Raw genomic sequence first — 24,277 nt, 5'->3', positions numbered from 1 at the left:
TGTCAAAGGACTTACACAACTTAAAACACATCACACTAGGAAAATAAACATACCATTAGAATTAAGTGGGGCTAATAAACATCCCCTTCTCTTGAGCTGCTTAGCATAGTCCATCATTAACAGAAGCCCAGTACAAAGATGTGATCACCTATTTTTGATGGATTTGTGTGTTGTGACCAGAACTCCAATTCAGGGCTTCATACTCTCATTCATCTTTCTTGCTTGTGGCTGTCAATGTGATGCTTGAGCTATGCCTCCAGCCTGTGACTTGGAGATGTAGTCTGACAGATGTTTCTGCTTGGACTGGCTTCAAATCATAATCCTCCAGTTCTTAGACTCCTGAATAACTATAATTATAGTCCTGAGCCTCCAGTGCTCCATTGAATAGAGAAATTTCTTCCTTTCTTTTTTTTCTATTATAGACCTCTTCCCAATTGCTGACATCTGCATTTGAATATTTAACAGACATCTCACATCTCTGAGACATCACATTCAACATCCAGCTCCAGATGTTTTATTCCTCCTTTGGCCTTTCACATCTCAGTAAGTGACAATGGTATTCTTCCAGTTGTAAAGAACAGCAATGAAATTGTTATCAGTTCCCCTCATCCACCATCTTCCTTTGTCTCCTTATGTCTAATCAAATGTCATTATCTAATAACATTTGCTTGTTGCCCCTTTCGTCTATCTTCTTTTTTCCTTAGCCTCGTCCAATTCATATATTTTCTCTCATTTTCTAATTCTTCTCTCAATACAAAGTAAGCTCCATAAAGGAAGAAGGTTTTTTTTTTTAACTCTATCTTATTCATGCATAAATCCTTGGTGTCTAAAATGATGGCCATATATGAGTTCAGGTGAATGGGTATTTATTTAATAAATGATTAAATTCAAATTAGGACAGTTTGCCAACTACCACAAGGAGGATGGAGCATGGAGAAGAGGAATAATTTATTCAAGTGTAGATGGAAACTTGGAAAGAACTAATATAGCTGTATAGACTAAACTGATGAAAAAAATTTTACTGGGATGTCGACTGGGCCTAAATAAAATGTCTATATCTATGTCCATTTCCTATGACTGTTTATACAGTATGGACTTGAGGGGGCATTGAGTTGAGAGGGTCTAGCACACAAAACAGTTTTCCAGTAGTTCATGTAATTAAGAACAAGTTTCTACTCTGCCTCTGTCTTTTTTGTTATTGTTGTATGAAGTACTAGAGTTTGAGCTCTGAGCCTTGTGCTTTTTTAGGCTGGTGCATTATCACTTGAGTCACTGGTATTTTTACTATTTTTTTATTACTGCTTGTTTCTGAGATAAAGTCTCAGGAACTTTTCTTTGGGAGCTGGTCTCAAGAGACAATCTCCGCTTTCAGTTTCCTAAGAAGCCAAATTTACAGGAGTAAGCCACCAGTACTAGCTTGCCTCCATCTTTGTATTCATCCTTTCAGAGCAGAAAGTTTTACATCTAGACAGCTCCCATTTCATATCAACCCAAAGAGTTCCAACAGTGAGAACAAGAAAGCAATCATTTGGGCCTGGAGTTTGGCCTAGTGGTAGAGTGCTTGCCTAGCGTGCACGAGGACCCAGGTTCAATTCCTTGGTACCACATACATAGAAAAAAGCCAGAAATGGTGCTGAGGCTCAAGTGGTAGAGCTCTAGCCTTGAGAAAGTCCAAGGACAGTGCTCAGGCCCTGAGTTCATGGCCCAGGACTGGCAAAAAAAAAAGAAAGAAAGCAATCATTTGGTGAAAATGATTACTATTACTGAAAATTTTTACTTAGACTTAGAAATTATGATAAATGCCTTGATGAATTACACTGGACCCTGAAATATAGGTACTTAATAGGAGAGCAACAGGTTGAAAGAGGCAGAAACACCTAAGATAGTACAGAATCTTTAATAAGCTCCAAGTATTGAGAAAACAAAACTGTCTACAAGGAAATGGAGTTCAGGGAGAGGTGAGTTTCCTATGTACCCTACCTTGCTAATATCAGTGTACATATTTGGCTGTTTTTTTGTTTTCTTTTGTACCAGTTACTGAAGCTTTAGAGTCAGGGCTTCAAGCTCTCATTGGGCTTTATCAATCATGGCTGGTACTTGAGCTTGGATCATTTACGATCTCTGCATGTACCGAGGCCCAACCTTCAACCAGAAACATAATTTAAAAGACACTTGCCTATTAGGAGAGGTATCGACAGTGTCCTCCACAGTGTTCCCTAACAGAGAACCAGGCCTGGACCAGAGCCTTTTAAATGTCTCTGAAAGTGATCTGAGCTAAGGATTTTGTTCCTTTACCTTCAAGAAAAGAAGATGACTGTCTTAAAAAGAATCAGACCTTAGATGCCCACCTGCCTCATTCTAGTTCTTCATTCAGTACCACACCATGCCAAAGGTGAAAGGACATGAGAAATCATTTGTGGATTCCTTTACTGGACTGAGGAGGAAATCGAAGCCCAGTGTGGGAGGTGACTCACCTGCAGCTCACCAAGGATCTGAATGGGACTCTCCTCAGTTCTTGACCCTTCCCTTACCCTTTCTCTACCCCTGATTGACCCTTGAACATTCCTCAGTGGTGTCTGGGAACTTTCCCAACAGCCAGTCTCCTCAGGACAAATGACCTGTTGTGTGAAATAACAAAGATCATTCGATGTTTCTTTCAAACACCACATGAGATGCCATATTTGCTCTTTCTCCATAGGGAATGTTGGACAGCCAAGGTCAAATTCATGTGAAACACCACACTCAATGTTATCACAATACATCGTTATCACAATACATCACAGTAAGAGCAACTTCAAAGTACTAATAAAATAAAGATAGAAAGTCATTTGGAGACTCAAATAATTATCTCACATTATCTTCATACCATGAAGTTTTTGCCTCCTTCCCAACATTGTCAACTACCTATCCTGATTTTATTGAGTCACAAAAATAACTTTCTGTTCCCAGTTTTCACTGTCATGAATAATAAATCATCTGATCCTAATAGTTCATCATCTAAAAGGCATAAAACTGAGGAATAAAAGGAAAATAAACTAGGTGGTTGTGTCTCACCCCTGTAATCCTAGCTACTCAGAAGGCTGAAATGAGAGGGTCACAGTTCAACTTTCACCCAGGCAGGAAAGGCAGTAAGACAGATCTCCAGTTAACCACCAGAAATCCAGAAGTAGTGTTGTGGCTTAAAATGGTTGAGTGCTAGTCCTAAGTAAAACAGACGCTTCCCAACCACAAGATAGAAGAAAAGAAGAAAAATAATACAAACAGATAGTAAAGATATTTGGTCCCTCTTGCTTCTTTCTGAAAGTTAGATGAAGAACGTGTTGTCTCAGTTCCACTAAAGCTGTGTATACCATAGTCCTAACTGCACTGGAGAGATGATACCTTGGTCGTCCTTGCCCTTCAGGAAAGTTCTTACATTCTCAAGGTCAGAGAGAGAGGGCAGCCCTTCTGAGAGATCCTGAAAGAGGGCAAAGATACTCAGCAGCAAACTTTCTACCACCTTTGCCAGATAAATGATCTGTGCCACTGGAACATATGCTTCTATAGAAGATAAATCATCCGAATTCTCTCAAAGGCAGTAGATACAATTGTAAATTTTAACTTCGGAAAACTGAGAGATTTTTTTTTTCTTTGTAAGTAACAGGACACAGATGTTTTCTTGTTAAGAAAAGGACAACAGTCCCAGAATTAAAGTCCAAGAACAATTCATTGTATTATAAATGCAAACTGCTCTTGGACCAACTTTCTCATTCTATCTGCATTTTACAAAAGCAATTTTAAGGCTATCACTGTGCAGTCTGACCAATTCATTTTTTATTGTTTATGGTAATGGTTTTTGTGGGTGGTAGATTAGATGCATTTTAATACCCAGAGGCACAAAAAAACATGAAAATACTCAGATGACAATAATGGATGGAAAAGTACCCTACTGCTGGCAGTTTCAAACATAAAATTATAGACTTTTATTTTTTGATGTATGTTGCCTTTGCTGCTTTAACCATTTTTATACAAGTAGTTCTCAGTTGCCTACTGGCTTTTTCCAAACACTCCATTGTCTCGTGAACTTTTTTAATATCTCATTTTCTACTTTTTTCCTAGAATTTCTTAAAATTATAGATAAATTTGAAAATGTAAGATTAGATTTTTACATAGTTTATTACAGAAAATTAAAATACTATAAACTTAGTAAAAATAATAATAATTCCTGATTGCTGGACACTGATGGCTCATGTCTATAATCCTAGCTACTCAGGAGGCTGAGATCTCAGCACCATGGTTCAAAGCAGCATAGGCAAGAAAGTCAATGAGACTCTCATCTCCAACTGACCACCAAAAAGCCAGAAGTGGTGTTGTGGTTCGAGTGACAGAGCACTAGCCTTGAACAAAATAAGCCAGGGACACTATCCAGACCATGAGGTCAACCCCCACAATCAGCATGCACAGACACAAAATTCCTTGTTAAAGGTGGCTAAGGATTTGAGAATAAAGGTAAAAATTCTAGATTTTCAAACCATTGGAAACTTGGCAAATGTTCACTCTGAGCTTCCAGTAGTCTCTCCATCTTAATTTGACAAAATACTAGGTCTTTGCCCACAACCAATATAATGTTTCCTGTCATGGAGAGAAAGGAAAACTTGGCAAGCATAATTGCTCTCATTACATCTTGTCCCCCTGTAGTGTAGTCTTCAGGAAAAAAAAATAAACAGACTTACAGACATTTCAAGAGTTAATGATTCTCAATTATAGTGTGGTGCCATTTTTTATTTAACTGAGATGCTTCAGGAGCTCCATTGCCCTTTGAATCCACAGCCCAGTGATTTCTAGTTATTTTCAGGATAGTAAAGCTCCATGGACGTTTAAACAACCAGGCCATCAAACCACAATGGATTCTCAATTTCTCTCTCTCGTTCTTTCTCTCTCCTTCTCTCTCTCTCATGCACATACACATACGCACACACACACACACACACACACACACACACACACTTACTAACTCTGTATGTTGACCACAAAACATAATCTAGAAACATTCCTCAGTATAATAAAGGCTGTGTATGACAAATCCATAGATAGCATTATACTTAATTGCAAAAAGCTAAAGCCATTTCTTCTAAAATCAGGAACAAGAAAAGGATGCCCACTCTCTCCACTCCTCTTTAACATAGTTTTAGAATTCCTAGCCAAAGAAATAAGGCAAGAAGCAATCATAAAGAGGATCCAAATAGGGAAAGAGGAAGTAAAACTTTCACTCTTTGCAGATGACATGATTCTGTATTTAAAGAACTCTATAGACTCCACTCCCAAGCTGCTTGACCTGATTCAAAATTTTGGCAAGGTAGCAGGGTATAAAATTAACCCTTAAAAATCAACCGCCTTCCTATTTGCCAACAATGAGAGGAACGAGGCAACAATCAGTAAAGCAACTCCTTTTGCAATAGCCTCAAAGAAAATAAAGTACCTAGGAATTAACTAAGAATGTAAAGAACCCTTTTGATGAAAACTTAAAAACCCTGACAAAGGAAATTAGAACTGAGGAAATGGAAAAACCTTCCATGATCCTGGATTGGAAAAATTCACATCATGAAAATGGCAATCTTGCCAAGGGCTATCTACAAATCCAACGCAATACCCATCAATATCCCAATGTCATTCTTTGAAGAAATAGAAGAGGCAATCCAAAATTTCATATGGAATAATAAAAGACCCCGTATAGCAAAAACACTTATTAGCAGAAAGAACAGCGCAGGAGGAATTTCAATACCAAACTTTAGACTCTATTACAGAGCCATAGTGACCAAAACAGCATGGTACTGGCACGAGAACATGCCTGAAGACCAATGGAATAGAACTGAGGACCCAAATATTAACCCACAGACCTATGGCCACCTAATAAGGGAGAAAAAAAAGTAATAGAATGGAAGAAAGGCAGCCTATTCAACAAGTGGTGCTGACAGAAACTGGTTAAGCACCTGCAGAAAACTAAAGTTAGATCCTTCTTTGTCACCCTGCACCAGGAATAACTCCAAATGGATCAAAGACTTTGAGGTAAAAGCAAATACACTGAAAACTTTACAAGAAATAATAGGAGATACACTAGGTCTCCTTGACACAGGTTGAAACTTTCTTAATAAGGACCAAGAAACACAACAAATTAGAGAAGTCTGGATAAGTGGGACTGCATTAAACTGCAGAGCTTCTGTGTGGCAAAGGACATAGCTAGCAAATTAACTGGAAAGCCTACAGAGTGGGAGAAGATCTTCACTAACCATACAATGGACAAAGGCCTCATATCTAAAATATATCAACAGCTCAAAAAATTGAATCATTCCCAAACTAATCTCCAAAAAAAAACCATCCCATTAAAAGATGGGCCAAAGACTTACAGAGAGTGTTCTCTGAAAAAATAAGAATGACCTATAGACACATGAAGAAATGCTCCACATCTCTGGCCATAAAAGAAATGCAAATCAAATCAATTCTAAGATTCCACCTCACTCCAGTTAGAATGGCCAGGATTAAGAAATCTAATAACAATAGATGCTGGAGGGGATGCAGCCAGGAGGAATCACTACTACACTGATGGTGGGAGTGCAAACTCATTCAACCACTATAGAAAGCAGTATGGCAGTTCCTCAAAAGGCTAAACATAGAACTCCCCTATGACCCAGCAATTCCACTACTTGGCATTTACCCAATCATCCAGAAACAAGGACCTACTAAATCCACTAGCACAATGATGTTCATTGCAGCACTATTTACCATAGCAAAGATATGGGACCAACCCAGATGTCCCTCAGTTGATGAGTGGATCAACAAGATGTGGTATTTGTACACAATGGAATTCTATGCTGCTGTCAGAAAGAATGACATTGCCCCATTTGTAAGGAAATGGAAAGACTTAGAAAAAAATCATAATAAGTGAAGTAAGCCAGACTCTGGTTTCCCTCATTTGTCATAATTAGTAGAAACCTTGGGCTCTCCTAGCAGAGATTTACCATAGAACAAAACCTAGATACATAAGGCCATATAGTATGGTGCTAAATGAAAGGAATTCTAGGATATAGAAACAAAAACCATATAATGAATGATTATTGTCCTTAATGTACTGTTATCTCTCATCTCTTTTGCTGTCCCTTGGTTATCTCATATTGTTACAATATTTCACCTTGTTATCTGATATATTGGATATATGCATATTTGGTTATTTGAAATCGGATAGGGAAGGGGGGAAAACAAGATGAGGGGCAGGGATGGGGAGGGAGGGAAATGGGGACCAAGACATGAGAAAGGGTATCAGTGTATGTGAAGTAATGCACCCTCTATCTGGTGAATATAATGTAACCCTTCTATCAATTACAATAAATATATATATGGGAAAAAAAGATAATCTAGAACTAGGAAATATTTTAGAAATCTAGAAACATGATCCTATGACATATAGGGAAAGATGAGTTTGTACCCTGAATGGGGAAGAATGAATGGTCTCAGACAACATGGGTGAGCAGAAGACAAAGAGTTTTACTGGAATATATATTTTTTAAAGGACATAAAAAGAAAAAAAAGATTTAAATTTAAAAAGAAAAGATACAGGCTAGGAATGTGGCTTAGTGGTCGAGTGCTTGCCTAGCATGCATGAAGGGGTGAGCAGAAAGCAAAGAGTTTTACTGAAATATTTTTTTAAAAAAGAAGATAGACAGAGGAGAAGGAAGATGGCGCCGAGACAATAGGGACGCAGCCTAGCTCTCTCTGACAAAAAGAGAGAACCAGGGAGTCCCACGAGCCAACTACCTAAAGAAATCCACAACAACAAACTCAAAAAGCAATGGAGAAGGATTCAAACCGGAAAAGAAATCCAGATAAAGCTCACATCCAACTTTCTCAAAGAATTCGGAACGCGAGGACCCCTCCCCCACCTCTCGCCGCCGGATCCAAGCCGAAAAAGCCGCTGAAAGCCGCGAAAAGCAGCAGCTGGCGCAGGCTCAAGCCGCGAAAAGAGGCTTGAGCGGGTGCCTGCTCCACGCCAGGAAAGTGGCGGCAGTGGAGGGCGCCAGGCCGGGAGCCCAACGGCTATAGAAAGCAGCACAGAACCGGGCCAGCGAATGGCGGAAGCAGCGGAACCCAGACGCGGAACCAGAACAGCAAGCAGCGGAACCCAGACGCAGAACACAGGCGGCAGCCGAGACCCGAGGGGAGTGAAAGACTCCCCACCATCGTGGAGCACCCGCAGATGGACGCAGAGGTGTGAGTAATACAGCGCGTCCCCAAACACATCGGGAAAGCGGAGCGGGTGGCAAGCAATAGAACTTAACTCAGACCCCAACACCCCGCCCGAGAAAGACTGGCGGGAGCAGGGGGGCAAGGAATTTAGAATCCTGTCCCTCCCCTCAACAGCCACCTCCCTCAGGCCATTGACTGCAGATTGACAGGCGGGCTACCCATAAGACCCAGCACCCCACCAAGGGAGGCGGGGCTGTCCCAACTCCCACCCGCCCAACCCCCAGCCCTCTGACTGGAGACTGGCAAGCGAGCGGACCCTAAGACTGAGCACCCCACCAGGGGAGGCGGAGCTATCCCAGCTCCCACCCGCCCACCAGGCTCCTCTCCCAGGCCACTGGATCTGGAGAGTGGAGGGCGCTGGGACCCGGCCTTACAACAGTGGGTAGGGGGTGCGGGAAAATAGGAGCCAGCATCTACCCCCCCTCAATTCTTGAGCGGGGCATCCTCCAGCTGGGAATCCTGAGCAAGACAGCACCGAGGGGCCCCCCACAGTCACAGACTCTGACAAAGCAGTGGAAACACAGCAGGGATCTGAAGGGCCGACCAGCAGCCAAGCTCCCCTTATGAGAATCAAAAAGGCGAGGCTCCGCACTTGGAGCCCACTTTCTCAGCTGGGCCCCGCCCCTGGGAACAGAGGGGTCTCCTGCTGCTCCTGCTGAGAGCCCCTGAAGCTCTCAATCCCCAGACCCTTGGCTTGGAGTCACCCCTGGAAGCAGCACAGGAAAACGTCTGCCAACCGCGCTCAGATGGAAGCTCGCAGACCCATCCCATGGTCCACTGTGAGGCCACTGGTTGGGCTAAGAGCTAGTCGTGCAGCAACACATAAGTTTTATTCTAATACTTTCCAAACTTTGTACTCAAATACGCTACCTACTTACCACCTGACCTCTCTCATTCTATTTTTCTATCTCTGGACCTCTGCTCCTCTTTCAACCCTTATACTGAATGGATCTACACTTGATGGCTGTTGAGCAACACTGTATATCTAGGTGTTTAATTATTCTCTAGGCTCAGAGGGACTTAAAGACAATAGAGATTGGATTGAGAGGCTTATTGTTTTGGGTATAAATCGGTTATCAGTGGATGTATTAGACTGGTCAGTAACTGCACAAAAAAAAAGAGTGATAACACCAATCAAAACTTGTGACCATCTAGAGTCTGCCAGCTACAGAGGTCTAGGTTAGTTATATCTGAAAAACTATGATCGTGTTTAGTAGTAATCTTGCTCCCATTTTCAAATGGGCAGAACAAGAAACTCAAGAAAAATGTCAAATCAAGAAACAACATCCCCCACCCAATGTAAACAGACAATGGAACAGTCACTGGCAATCCTAGAGGAGAGTCTTCCAAGTGCTGTACAAATGCAATTGATAAACATCATTAATGAAAAATGTGAAAATATAAAGAAAGAGATAAGGGAGGAAGCCATAGCTGAACAAGAGGAAACCATAAACAAGGTGATAAGTGAAAAAGAAGAAGCCAGAAGGGAGGCCGTAATAAAGCTTTTTCAAAGAAAGATGGATGAATTCATAGAATTCACAAATAAAAAGGTGACCAAACTCCAGCAAATGTTCAAAGAAAATAAAGCTACTGAGCTAACCACTCAAATGGAAATCAAGGAGCTAAAGAAATCTATACATGATCTAAAAGAAGAGATGCAAGGCATCAAAAATGAGCAATTAGAAGCAAGGGAGATGAAAAATAAAGTAGATAGGTTTGATAGCAGGTTAGACAATGCAGAGGAGAGAATTTCCGGGGCTGAAGATAATTTAGTTATTATAGAGAAAGAACAGAAAATGAGTTAATCCAAATCTAGGAAAAATGAGAGAGTGCTTCAGGAGGTCCAAGATACAATTAGGAAGCCTAATTTAAGGCTAATTGGTATTGAGGAGGGCGTGGAGAAACAGGTCAATGGTATTGGAAATATACTTCAGGGAATCATCTCAGAGAATTTCCCAAATATCCAGAAGGGCAGGCCCATTCAGATACAAGAAGCTTTTAGAACCCCAAACAGACCTGACCAGAAAAGAACATCCCACCGCCACATCGTAATCCGAACTGGATCAATAGAAACCAAAAAAAGGATCCTAAAGGCAGCCAGGGAAAAGGGTTCAGTAACCTATAAAGGAAAACCAATCAGAATAACCCCAGATTTCTCAGCAGAGACCATGCAAGCAAGAAGTGACTGGAAGCATATATGTCATGCCCTTAAGTCAAATAACTACCAACCAAGAATACTGTACCCAGCTAAGCTCTCATTCATAACTGAGGGAACAATAAAAACATTCTATTCCAGGGAAAAGCTGCAACATTGTGTAGCAACCAAACCAACATTACAAAAAATTCTCAAAGATGTTCTACACATAGAAACAAAAATGCAATACACAGAAAGAAATGGCACCTAAACATCATACCATCTAAGGACCACAAGAACTGTCAAGACACAGGCCCTAATAAAAGCTTTTAAAAATGGTAGGAACTAATAAATATCTCTCAATCCTAACTCTCAATATCAATGGACTTAACTCTCCAATTAAACGGCATAGGCTGTCTAGTTGGATCAAAAAGCAAGAGCCATCGTTCTGCTGTCTTCGAGAGACATATCATGGAGACTGAACAACACATTGTTGAATCACCAATGGGTCATCGAAGAGATCAGAACAGAAATCCAACAGTTTATGAAATTTAACAGTAAGGAGCACACAAAATACCAACTCCTTTGGGACACAGCAAAGGCAGTACTCAGAGGAAAATTTATAGCGCTGAGTGCCTACAACAACAAGTTGGAAAAATTGCAAACCAACAAGTTAATGTCTCACCTTAAACTCCTGGAAAAAGAGCAACAAACCAACCCTAATCCCAGTAGAAGAAAGCAAATAATTAAAATCAAAGCAGAATTAAATGATTTGGAATCCAAAAAAACTACAGAAAGAATCAACAAAACAAGGAGTTGGTTCTTTGAAAGAATTAACAAAATTGACAAGCCCTTAGCAAATCTTACCAAAAAAAGAAGAGAGCATATCGAAATAAACAAAATCGCAGATGAAAATGGTAATATCACGACAGAAATTACCAAGATCCAGAATATCATGAGGGAATACTTCTCAAACCTTTATGCCAACAAATTTGAGAATCTAGATGAAATGGATGAATTCCTAGCCAATATTAACATACCCACACTGAACCAAGAAGAACTAAGCCAACTCAACAGGCCTATTTCAAGCTCTGAAATAGAAATGGCAATTAGAGAACTTCCACCTAAGAAAAGCCCAGGGCCAGATGGATTCACAGCTGAATTCTATAAGGTCTTCAAAGCAGAGCTCACACCAATACTCCTCAAGCTCTTCAACGAAATTGAAAATGAAGGTTCCTTACCAAACTCATTCTATGAAGCCAGTATAACCCTCATCCCCAAACCAGACAGAGATTCATCAAAGAAAGAGAACTATAGACCTATATCTTTGATGAACATCGATGCAAAACTTATCAATAAAATACTGGCCAACCGTCTACAACAACTCATCAAAAAAATTATACACTATGATCAAACTGGATTCATCACAGGGAGGCAAAGTTGGTTCAACATATGCAAATCAATTAATAATTCAACACATCAACAGGAGCAAGGACAAAAATCACATGATTGTCTCAATAGACGTGGAAAAGGCATTTGACAAGATCCAACACCCCTTTATGTTAAAAGCTCTGGAGAAATTAGGAATCCATGCAACATTCCTCAATGTAATAAAGGCTGTGTATGAGAAACCTACTGCTAGCATTACACTTAATGGTGAAAATCTAAAGCTATTCCCTCTAAAATCAGGAAAGAGACAAGGATGCCCACTCTCTCCACTCCTCTTTAACATAGTACTAGAATTCCTAGCCAGTGCAATAAGGCAAGAAGCAAGCATAAAGGGGATCCAAGTAGGGAAAGAGGAAATAAAACTATCCCTCTTTGCAGATGACATGATTCTGTATTTAAAGAATCCTATAGACTCTACTCCCAAGCTCCTTGAGCTGATTCAAAGCTTTGGAAGAGTAGCAGGCTATAAAATCAACCCTCAAAAATCAACTGCCTTCCTTTATGCCAACAGTGAGAGGAATGAGGCAATAATCAGGAAAGAAACTCCTTTCACAATAGCCTCAAAGAAAATAAAGTACCTAGGTATTAGCTTAACTAAGAATGTAAAGGACCTTTTTGACGAAAACTTTAAAACCCTAAAAAAGGAAATTAAAGCAGAACTAAGGAAATGGAAAAACCTCCCATGCTCCTGGATTGGAAGAATCAACATTGTGAAAATGACAATCTTGCCAAGAGCTATCTACAAATTCAATGCAATACCCATCAACATCCCAATATCATTCTTTAAAGAAATAGAAGAGGCAATCCAAAATTTCATATGGAATAATAAAAGACCCCATATAGCAAAAACACTTCTTAGCAGAAAGAACAGCGCCGGAGGAATTTCAATTCCAAACTTTAGACTCTATTACAGAGCTATAATTCTCAAAACAGCTTGGTACTGGCACAGGAACAGGCCTGAAGACCAATGGAATAGAACTGAGAACCCAGATATTAAACCACAGACCTATGGCCACCTAATCTTTGACAAGGGAGCCAAAAAAATAGAATGGAAGAAAGACAGCCTCTTCAACAAGTTGTGCTGGCAGAACCGGTCAAGCACCTGCAGAAAACTAAAGTTGGACCCTTCTTTGTCACCTTGCACTAGAATTAACTCCAAATAGATCAAAGACCTGGAGGTAAAAGCTGACACACTGAAAACTCTACAGGAAGGAATAGGAGATACACTAGGCCTCCTTGGCACAGGTCGAAACTTTCTTAATAAGGACCAAGAATCACAACAAATCAGAGAAAGGCTGGATAAGTGGGACTGCATTAAACTGCTGAGCTTTTGTATGGCAAAGGACATAGCTAGTAAACTAATCAGGAAGCCTACAGAGTGGGAGAAGATCTTCACCAACCAAACAACGGACAAAGGCCTCATATCTAAAATATATCAACAACAACTCAAAAAATTGAATCACTCCAAAACTAACCTCCAAAGTAACAACCATCCCATTAAAAAATGGGCCAAAGACTTAAAGAGAGTCTTCTCTGAAGAAGAAACAAAAATGGCCTATAGACACATGAAGAAATGCTCAACATCTCTGGTCATAAAAGAAATGCAAATCAAAACAACTCTAAGATTCCACCTCACTCCAGCTAAAATGGCCAGGATCAGGAAAAGGAATGACAACAGATGCTGGAGGGGATGTGGCCAGGAGGGATCACTACTACACTGTTGGTGGGAGTGCAAACTCGTTCAACCACTATGGAAAGCAGTGTGGCAGTTCCTCAAAAGACTAAACATAGAACTCCCCTATGACCCAGCAATTCCACTACTTGGCATTTACCCAACCACCCAGAAACAAGGACATACTAAACCCACTAGCACAACGATGTTCATTGCAGCACTATTCACCATAGCAAAGATATGGAACCAACCTAGATGTCCCTCAGTTGATGAGTGGATCAACAAGTTGTGGTATTTGTACACAATGGAATTCTATGCTGCTGTCAGAAAGAATGACATCGCCCCATTTGTTAGGAAATGGAAAGACTTAGAAAAAATCATATTAAATGAAGTAAGCCAGACTCAAAGGAACTTAGGCTCAATGGTTTCCCTCATTTGTCATAATCAGTAGAAACCTTGGGCTCTACTAGCAGAGATTTGCAATAGAGCAAAATCTTGATACATAAGGCCATATAATGTGAAGCTAATTGAAAGGACCTCCAGGATAGTGAAACAAAAGCCATATAATGAATGATTGTTGTCCTTAATGTACTATGTTGTCTCTCATCTCCTTTGCTGTCCCTTGGTTATCTCATATTGGTATAGTATCTCACTTTGTTATCTGATTTATTGAATTTATTTGTATTTGGATATTTGCAATTTGATAGGGAAGGGGGGAAAACCAAGACAGGTAGGGGGTGTGGGGGGGGGAGGGAAATGGGTACCAAGACATGTGAAAGGGTATCAATGTATGTGAATTAATGCACCTTCTATCTGGCAAATATCATGTAACCCTTTTACTAATTACAATAAAAATAAATAAATAAATAAATAAATAAGAAGATAAAAAAATATTTAAATTTAAAAAGAAAAGATACGGGCTAGCCTTGAACATGAGAGGCATAGGAATACAGTCCAGGCCTTAAATTCAAACCCCATGACTGGCCAGAAGATGACAGATAGGGACAGAGAGGACTCTTGCATGGGAGGAACTTGGAAAAAGACTGAGTCTTGGTGATAGCATCCTCTACAGTTCATATATTTTATGTGGATAAGCTTTGCAGGCTCTTTTAGTCTTGGACACTGTCCCTGAGCTTCTTTTGCTCAAGGCAAGCACTCTAGCACTTTACCACAGCTCCACTTCTGGCCTTTTCTGCTTATGTGGTACTGAGGAATCCCAAGGCTTCATGCAATGCTAAGAAGCACTCTTACCACTAAGGTACATTCCTAGCCTGAAGGCTTCTGCTGATTGGTACATTCTGTATGGAGTTGTGTCTAGCCTCACTTCCTCATTCTTGAGTTACTACTCTCCTGTCTAACTTCCTCATTCTTGTATCCTTACTCATCAGGTCTTTCTTGCTGGCTACTTACTTATTTATTAGTTTAACCTAATGCCTGTAAATTCTGTAAGTAAGTCCTCATTTCCCCAACCGCATGCTTTCTACTTGCTCAAATAAATCTTATTCTTCTAATCATAAAGAAAACTAATTTCATGCAAACATTCATGTGTATATATTAATCATATGCAAACATTTAAAATTTTTTAAAACCACTCAAAGGTTGTTCTTGGAAGCCCAACAAAATAATTATATGATGAATAGAGCTCCATTAGGGATCTAAACAATATATACTACATATAATGATACTGTATGTGCAAATGTATATATAATTTTTACTGTAAAGAATGGAATTAACAGAAGAGTTGTAAACTTCTTAAGTTTAGTATATATTGGCATGAGATAGAAATTTGTACTGCCAATGTGAGCCCCTGGCAATATAGGATTCTTGATACAGGAAAAGCCCCCTACACCCAACTAATGAGAAACAGGGGAGGGTTTGTGTATTATGATAGAGAGTCTCTGATCTTATAACACTGTGATGAAAGTCTCATTTCTGTTGGAAAAAAACAGCGATGTTCTTTTCAGGCAGTATGTAAGCAAGTACGAAGCCATGCTGCCAAGATGATGGCATAAGTGGTTTATACTTGTTGGCGTTTGGAGAAGGTCACACACTTGAGCCAGCCATACCTACACCCCATTTTTAGCTTTAAGGAGTCCCCCCCTCCGCCAAATATGAATTTGGAACCTAGAATAATGTAAGACCACAATGCTCCCTGTTGCATAGCTAGATGATAGGCTGGCACCGCTACACTCAAGTTACTCAGGGAGTCTTCACCTCCAGAGTAGCTGTGATTACAAGTCTGAGCTACCGTACACAAAGGAAAATACAAATATTAACTTCAGAAATAAAAAAGGGAAAGAGAACCAGAGGATTGCAAAGTACTAAGTAATAACTTTTTAATCAAGTCTGAAAATGACCTTTGACTTTGGTGAGGGTGAAAACCATAATCACGGACAAGTAATTTGCCATGCCCCACCCAAAATGGCAACTGCAAAATGGAAAACTACTTCAGTCCTCATTTTTCATGTTTTTTTTTTAAACATAAAGGTTATTGGTTTACTGGTTGCCAGGTTGGAGTTTTGAAATAGAGTGAGATCTAAAGGAAAGTTCTAACTATGTCTTTGATATCAAAACTGTTCTAGCAGTGTTGACCACAGAACAGACGAAGACGAAGACGAAGAGAAGAAGAAGAAGAAGAAGAAGAAGAAGAAGAAGAAGAAGAAGAAGAAGAAGAAGAAGAAGAAGAAGAAGAGGAAGAAGAAGAAGAAGAAGAAGGGGAAAGGGAAGAAGAAGGGGAAAGGGAAGAAGAAGAAGGGGAAGAAGAAGAAGAAGAAGAAGAAGAAGAAGAAGAAGAAGAAGAAGAAGAAGAAGAAGAAGAAGAAGAAGAAGAAGAAGAGGAGAGGAGGAGGAGGAGGAGGAGGAGGAGGAGGAGGAGGAGGAGGAGGAGGAGGAGGAGGAGGAGGAGGAGGAGGAAGAGGAAGAGGAAGAGGAAGAGGAAGAGGAAGAAGAAGAAGGGGAAGGGGAAGAAGAAGAAGGGGAAGAAGAAGAAGGGGAAGGGGAAGAAGGGGAAGGGGAAGAAGAAGGGGAAGGAAAAGGGGAAGAAGGGGAAGAAGGGGAAGAAGGAGAGGAGGAGGAAGAAGGAGAGGAGGAGGAGGAAGAGGAAGAAGAAGAAGAGGAGGAGGAGGGGGCAAGGGGGAGGGAGAGGAGCAGAGGGGAAGGGGGAGGGAGAGGGAAGGGGGGAGGGAAGGGAGAGGAGAGGGAGGAGGAAAACAGAAGAAAGAAAGTCAAGGAGAAAAGACCAGAGGTGTGGTGGTACTTAGCAACTGAGGGAAGATTCTTTGTGATGTGAGAATGCTGTCAATTTTTGCATTCTTCTCCAGAATAAGATGAGGCAGTGAACAGATTGGTGTAACGTAGTAAACATCTAAACTGGCAATTCCACTAGTTCTGTAAAAAGTATCATTTTAATTTATAATCTATATGACCAAAGTCAAGCCCTTTCATATCCTTTTCTAGAAACGTAACAGTCCATCTGTTACATTCCTCTTGACCCATGTTTTTGCACACTCATTTCTTTGTCTTGGATGGATTATTTGACTCTAACTAGATCTCAAATACATGCTATGGTAAATGCTTATATTTAATCAAACTTGGGTGAGTTAATGACTTTACAAAATTTTATCCTGCTGTGAGTTTCCCTGGGTACACAGACTTTCAAAAATGAATATTTTCATACTTGAAGAAAAATAACAACAGACCTTTAAAATGTTAATTTTCCTAGCTGAAAATTCTCTTAATTCTCCACAATGCTTTAAAGAAAATAAACATGTGTAAATCACCTGACTCAATTTAACCTTTGCACAGTTAGACTACAGCTGGTGATATTTTCTCATTTACAGTGCACATTTCCCCTGCAGGACTAGTAAATAATGAGCCAAAGAAGAAGAGGCAGAAAGTCCAGTGAGGCACCGTGAAGCAAGGTGACTTTGACAAAGCTTTCGCCTTTGGATTTCAGATTTTTCAGTCTGTAAAGACAAGATTCTAAATTCCTAGAGCTCTTCTGAGACAAGGAGGGAACCCTTCAGAAAAAAGTGCAGAACGCCTGCTGAAGCTATTAGAGGAAGGAAAATAAAGATCAAGGGTTTCCTGCTCATAAACTAGATTCAAACAAACCTAATAACAATGAAAGACATTATATCTCATGTGATAACAAGTGAAAAAAACTGTTGTATAGTGAAGAAAACCACAAATAAAGTTTTGGACCATTGTTAATGCATAATGTACATTAAGAAGTCAGGAAAGTGTTGTTCTTCAGAAACAGCTCTTCATCTTGACTTAATTTTTTATGTATGATTTAATCATACTTGTGTTAATTCAAAACAAAGTTTATCACACTCCACCCAACTGACACGACCAGACAACTCTGTATTGCGGTGCTGTCCTGAAAGAGTCGCCTCCACAGGAATGATAATAAAAAATACCTCCAGAGCTGCTTACTCAGCAGTAAAGCACCTGCTACCATGTACCTCAAAAAAATAAGCAAATAAGAGGGGTGAAGGAGGAGTATTCTCTTGTGATACTAGAAAGTAGCTTTAGTGTTTGCATAAAACTGTCAGGTCCAAATATCTGAGGCTTTGATAACTCATCAAATGAGTAGGATATCTAAAGCTTTTCATTTGAAAGAAGATCCTTCTAGAAATCCTACCAAACATCTAGTAGTGTAATACTTACAGCCATGCATAGCATAATGACAAGGACATGCATTTTTGGATGAGGATGATATTTTCGTTATATACACAGCATAGAGGATACTTACACAAAGACAGCTACAAGGCCACAAAGCAATATAAACCTCCAGAACCATCGTTATGTGACAGGACTCTACACTAAGCTTGAATGTTCGAGAAGCAAAGCAGCTCCTTGGGCAGGAATTACATTTCTATCAAGCTGCATACTGCCATCTAGAATAGATCCAGTACACAGAATGCTCTCAATAACTAAGTGAATGAACGAGTGAGTGAATTAATGAGTGAGTGAGAAAATACAGCAAAAGACAATTAATCTAAGAAGATATGAATATTTTCCTTTGGCTGTCTCTAAGATCTATACTAGATTTTCCTTTCCTACATAGGCTACTCCAGAAAGCATCCAGGTGCTCAAAGAGAGTTAATAGGCCTGACCCTAAACAAAAACACCACTGGGCTTCTGACAGTATTTAAACGACCAAAGATTGTGTGTGATGCTTTGTTTTGCTGTACTTTTTTCTTTTGTTTTGTAACAAATACAGCTGTTAGGTGGGGAATGAAGTAACTCGTAGCCCTTGTCTGGCAATGTTGCTCAGGTGTAGACACCAAAGTATAAAAAGTGCAAGGATCTACTATAGTCCTTCTCCTTCTTTCTTTCCATAAAGTGTCTATGGGGGTGGGGGGAGGAAAACTGCTTCAAGAGAATCAGTTGACCTCATTATTAAGACACATTTTTTTTTCCCTAGGAGAGCTCTCTGCTCAGACTACACTTGAGTCCAGGGCTGCCCGAAGTCTATAAATGCAAATGCCTTTTCCAGAGCAGTAATTTAATATGCCATCTTATATTGTGGTTGGCAAAGTTTGCCTAAATGACCTCTTTTGTGACACTGAAAAAATGATCTGGTAGGTTTGTTTTCGGAAAATTCTTTTTCGTAGTCTGAAATCAGTTGGCTTCTAGTTTGAAAATATCATCTTTACTCAATATAAACAAATGAACTGCTGCCAAAATACCCCCAGTCAGAGTGGGCTCTGACCTTTCTAAAACAACAAAGTTGGGTCCTGTAGTAGCTGAGGTTGGGCAGTTCCCAATGTCTCATTGTGTGGGAGGTGATTTTACTGTTATAAAACAAGTAAGCCGAACACCCATCCCCACTGGCCCCAATTACCTCAGGCCCTTCACTGCAGGGTGCTGCCAGCACCCCAGGCTTCCTCTGACAAAATGGCAGCGTCACAAAGCCACTCACAGCAAGGCTGTTTGGCCCCCACTGCAAATATCCCATAGGGACCTTCTGACTCCTGGAAATCACTTTCCCACACAGGGGAGAGCTTGCTCTCAACTGTTTTAAATGGTACCCTGGCTCAGCAGGCTAAGGAAAGAAGAATTAATCATCCCTTTAAAGGACTAAAACAGAGCACTGATGCTGAGATGGGGGAAGGTAAAAGAAGACATCTTTGAAATCATTAATAATGTAAACAAAAATATTTTCTATGTCTGACAGAGTTGTTTCCTAACAATGATGTACAGAATCCTAGTGTCTGCAGGTGTCTCCAGGTAACTCTGGTGCTGGGAACTGCAGAGCTTCTGACCTCACCAAAGAGCAGTGTTCAAAGGCAAGAAAGACTAGAAGGAATTCAATCAATGATCCTCAAATAGGAGCTTAGGGAGGAATAAAAAGTATCAACAAATGATGACCAAAATAAAGTAGAACATGATGGCATGAAATGTCAACATCGTACTAGCATACTAGAAAGCCAGAAGCTATATTCACTTAGAACAGAATGAAAAATGATTTGGTAATTCGAGATGGGTTTTGAAAAAATGGATTGGATTTAGACAGGAAGTAGAGAAGAGGGAGGATTGTATTTCATAAGGGAGAAGGTGAACAAAATGCAAATGTGAGTAAGATTGCAAGAAGTCTATTTTGTTATATCACTCAGGATCCCTTCAGAAGTAAGAAATCACATCAGTTGTTTAAGCAGAATGAAAAATATAAAGAAGAGTAGCCTGCACATAAAATCATGAGGGAGGTTTCTGTGTTGTGCTGAGCCAAATTATAGCCTCAGGCAAAAAGGAAATCTTAAATATATGATCATAGATAAAATATTTAAGGTGAATTATTTTTTTCTAGAATATCAAAGTTGCTGGAAAAATTTGAAAATAGATATAAAGATTTTACAATTTATAGAAACATAGATTTGTTATAAATTCATTAGCTGAAGCTACATAATCCCTAGGGTTGAAAATATGACAAACATATCAAGTTTTTCAATTGAAAATGAAGAAATAAAAGAGATTTTGAACAGCTATTGATGAGTTTGCTTACCTTAGGCCTAGTGGTTTGAGTGCACATTAGCATGACACTAGTTTTTCTTTAAAATTTACAGTCCATTTTGAAGATGGAGAAACTAAGCCATGGAATAATCATTAACTGTGTAGAGTCACTCAGTTCCTAGATGAAAAAAAAGAAAAAGCTAAAGTAAAATGATATGCTTAGACTCTAAGACCCTGATCCTTCTTAGACTGACTCATGGAGGCTACCCTAAGATAGTTAAGCTATATATGTCTAATGCTAAATGCTTTAACAGCATCTCTTTTTTATTGGAGCAATCTCCTTGAGTCCAGTTTGAAGGACAGACTTGAGATAGTCCAACAGTAATTAGAAAGCTATATTGAATGGTTCAAATGAGAACCTGTAACTTTATCATTAAAACTGGATAATAGGGGCAGAATGTGGCCTAGTGGTAGAGTGCTTGCCTAGCATGCACAAAGGGTTCAATTCCTCATTATCACATACATAGAAAAAGCCAGAAGTGGTACTGTGGCTCAAGTGGCAGAATACCAGCCTTGAGAAAGCCCAAGGACAGTGCCCAGGCCCTGAGTTCAAGCCCTAGAACTGTCAGGGGAAAAAAAAAAGGACTTTGGAAAGCTAAATGAGTAGAATGTGCAATAATACCAAAACCAAAGTAGTTAAATTCATTTGGAAATGTAATATCTAAAACATCAACTCCAACTGGCAGTGCTTGGGAAGGAGAGAAACAGGGACCTAGAAACGACCACAAAACATATGAATCTTGTCTCCTGAAGGAAAGAATTTAGGAGATGGTTCATTGGAAAATGACATTTGCAGTTCTGCCTGATATATATATATATATATATATATATATATATATATATGGAGATCAGTGACTCATATCCTGGCTGCAGAGCCTGCATTGCAAAAGCAGGGACTAGATTGAGTTTTAATGAGAGGTAATGATTCCATCTGGTATTCACACTTGACTCCCTGAAAGAGTTTTTACACACATCATCTTCTGTGCTTTCAATCACAGAGACTTCAACATAATGAGAGAATACAAGAGGCTCCCGGAGAGCTGAGAGGGAGAAAAAAAAAAAAGTTCCCTTCTCTGCTTAGAAAGCAGAGGAAACCACAAAGTTGTGCTGGAAAACGGTGTTGCTAGGCAACCACTCACTTCTCCTATAGGCTTTGGAACTAAATGTTCTTGCTTGCTAACGGAGAGAAATATCAAATTGAAAACCCAGGATAGACAAGCCTGCAGGATAGACAAGCCTGCTCCCTTGTGTTGTACTCTGAATAGAAAATGTTTCCCCTGGGTTCATGTGTTGAATGAACATTTGGCCTCCAGCGGGTGGCACTGTTTTGGAAGATTCTAGAAACTTTAAGAGGTTGGGGTCTTGCTGGAGGACTGAGTCCCTGAGAGTGTGCAGATTATTCCTGGTCTCCAGTCTCTCTGTGTGTCTCTCTGTGCCTGTCAATGTTCCTCTCTCTCTCTCTCTCTCTCTCTCTCTCTCTCTCTCTCTCTCTCTCTCTCTCTCTCTCTCTCTCTCTCTCTCTCTCTCTCTCTCTCTCTCTCTCCCCCCCCTCTCTCTCTCCCTCCCTCCCTTCCCTCCCTCCCTCCCTCTGTTTTCTGCCCACTGGAAGTAAATCTCCTCTGCCTCAGGCTCTAGTTTTCCATCGTGCTCTACCCGTGCTCAGGAAAGCAAGCAGTGATGTGCTGACCCTTGGAAACTGTAAGCCTGTAAGCCTGATACATGGTTTCTCTCTGAGATCAAGCCTTGATCACAGCAGCACAAAAATAACTACTGCTCCTTGTTGGAAGCAAACATGCTGTGCCATTCTTTCATCGTTGATCACTGGAAGGAAATGTGTCTCCTCTACCAGGGCTCCAAGAAAGTGCCGAGTCCAAGGCAGGCCTTGCACATAGAAAATTTAGCGGGGGGGCCTGGAGTTTGGCCTAGTGGTTAAGTGCTTGCCTAGCATGCACGAAGACCCGGGTTCGATTCCTCGGTACCACATACATACAAAAAAGCCGGAAGTGGTGCTGAGGCTCAAGTGGTAGATTTCTAGCCTTGAGAAAGTCCAAGGACAGTGCTCAGGCCCTGAGCTCAAGCCCAGGACTGGCAAAAAAAAAAAAAAAAATTCAGCGGGTTCACTCATGGTTTGCTGTCACTGTCATGTAATCTTAAGGAAACAATGTACTTTGCATTTCAGAAACTATCCATCAAAATAATGACAACACAGTATCTAGAGAAACTTGTGTTGCTATGTTAAAGACAGTGATAGAACATGACAAAATCCCTCTTGGGCTTCCTAAGTTGTTGTTGTAGAGATTAAGAGGAACAAAGAGGCACAGATGGACAGCTAAGCACAGGGACAGTCTTTGTGGTATAAGACTGGGCCTGAAGGGTTTGGATAATTCAGCCCATTGGAGAGTCAGGCAGCTATGAGGAAGAATGCTTGAGTGAAACATTGTCTGTGAAGCACATACCTGGCTATGAGGCTCTTGCTCAGCTCCAGATATCACCCCATTGATGAAGATGCCAAAGGCTCCTGGGTTTCAGGAGTAGGTGGCAGGTATAGGGTTTATGGCTGCAGGATCAGGGAGTCTGTACTGCATAGTAATGATATGATGTCCACATCCATAAACCCAAACACGCAAGTCCTCTGTCTGCTGTGTTTTTAAAATGGAGTCTATGATTCAGTTGAGAACAGAGTATAGAAAATCAACTTAAAATGAAAGGCACCAACCGCTCTTGTTGATAATGTAAAAAATGTAGGTGTGAAGAATTCACATAAATATGAGATTTTTATCTGGAAGAAGACTGGGAATTAGACCAGGGTCATGTGTATAAAGGACATTAAAACATGGCTAGAGAACTATAACCCTTATTCGATATGAATTACATGAAGGAAGGAATATTTGGTATATTTAAAGGCCACTGCAGGTATTGATGAAGAATAATTTGGGGAGCAACTGTTGTTTTAGGATAAGAGATGAGACACAGCCCAGAGCTGTCTTAAAGAGTTTCATGTGGTAACTTGTACAGTTTGTTTAGCTACATGGATTATATAAGCTGGGGTTCAAAGCTGAGAATATTAGAGCAATAGCAAAGAAACCATTATTTCCCACTTCCTTTTCTTTCAACACAGCACTTTGGCTTCTCCTCTTTACCACTGTTAGAAAATACCTTTTGCTTGAAATAGTGCCAATTATAGAAGTCTTCCTCCTGTATCCACATCTCCAACTGGCTCTAACTAAGGATGACCCATTTTCACAGCCAAATGGCATCCTTTAAGGCCATCAAGGGCTAGTCCAAACAGCAAGCCAGTTGCACTGTGGCACATTTATTTCTTTCATGGCCCTTTATGGTTGGAGGTGAAATCATTAATGCATTGAATTCATAAGTAGATAAAACAACGCTTTTGAGAAAAACAAGTTATAACAGTGTGACAGTGCCCGCATCTTAAAAGCACAGGTCACAGATAGCTTTCACAGTTTGTCTCCCCCATCCAGGCACAGTTTCTAATCATGAACAGTTTAATGGTTGCCAAAACTGAGACACAGGAAAGCAGCAAATAGTCTCTGATTCCCTTATCAAGAAACATTTATAGTTCTAACTAATCTCATCAGAAGGATCCTGGACTGAACAATTAAAAAAAAAGAAAAGAGGAGAATGAGAGCATTGAAGAATAATTCTCTAGGAGCATTGAGACCGATTATGTAATTAGCTCAGTGCAGGCTCCATGCCTGTCATCTTCT

Source organism: Megascapheus bottae, chromosome 1 (assembly GCF_031878675.1).
Source record: "Megascapheus bottae isolate mThoBot1 chromosome 1, mThoBot2.hap1, whole genome shotgun sequence".
NCBI classification, from domain to species: Eukaryota; Metazoa; Chordata; class Mammalia; order Rodentia; family Geomyidae; genus Megascapheus; species Megascapheus bottae.
Note: the sequence above shows the minus strand (reverse complement) of the source record.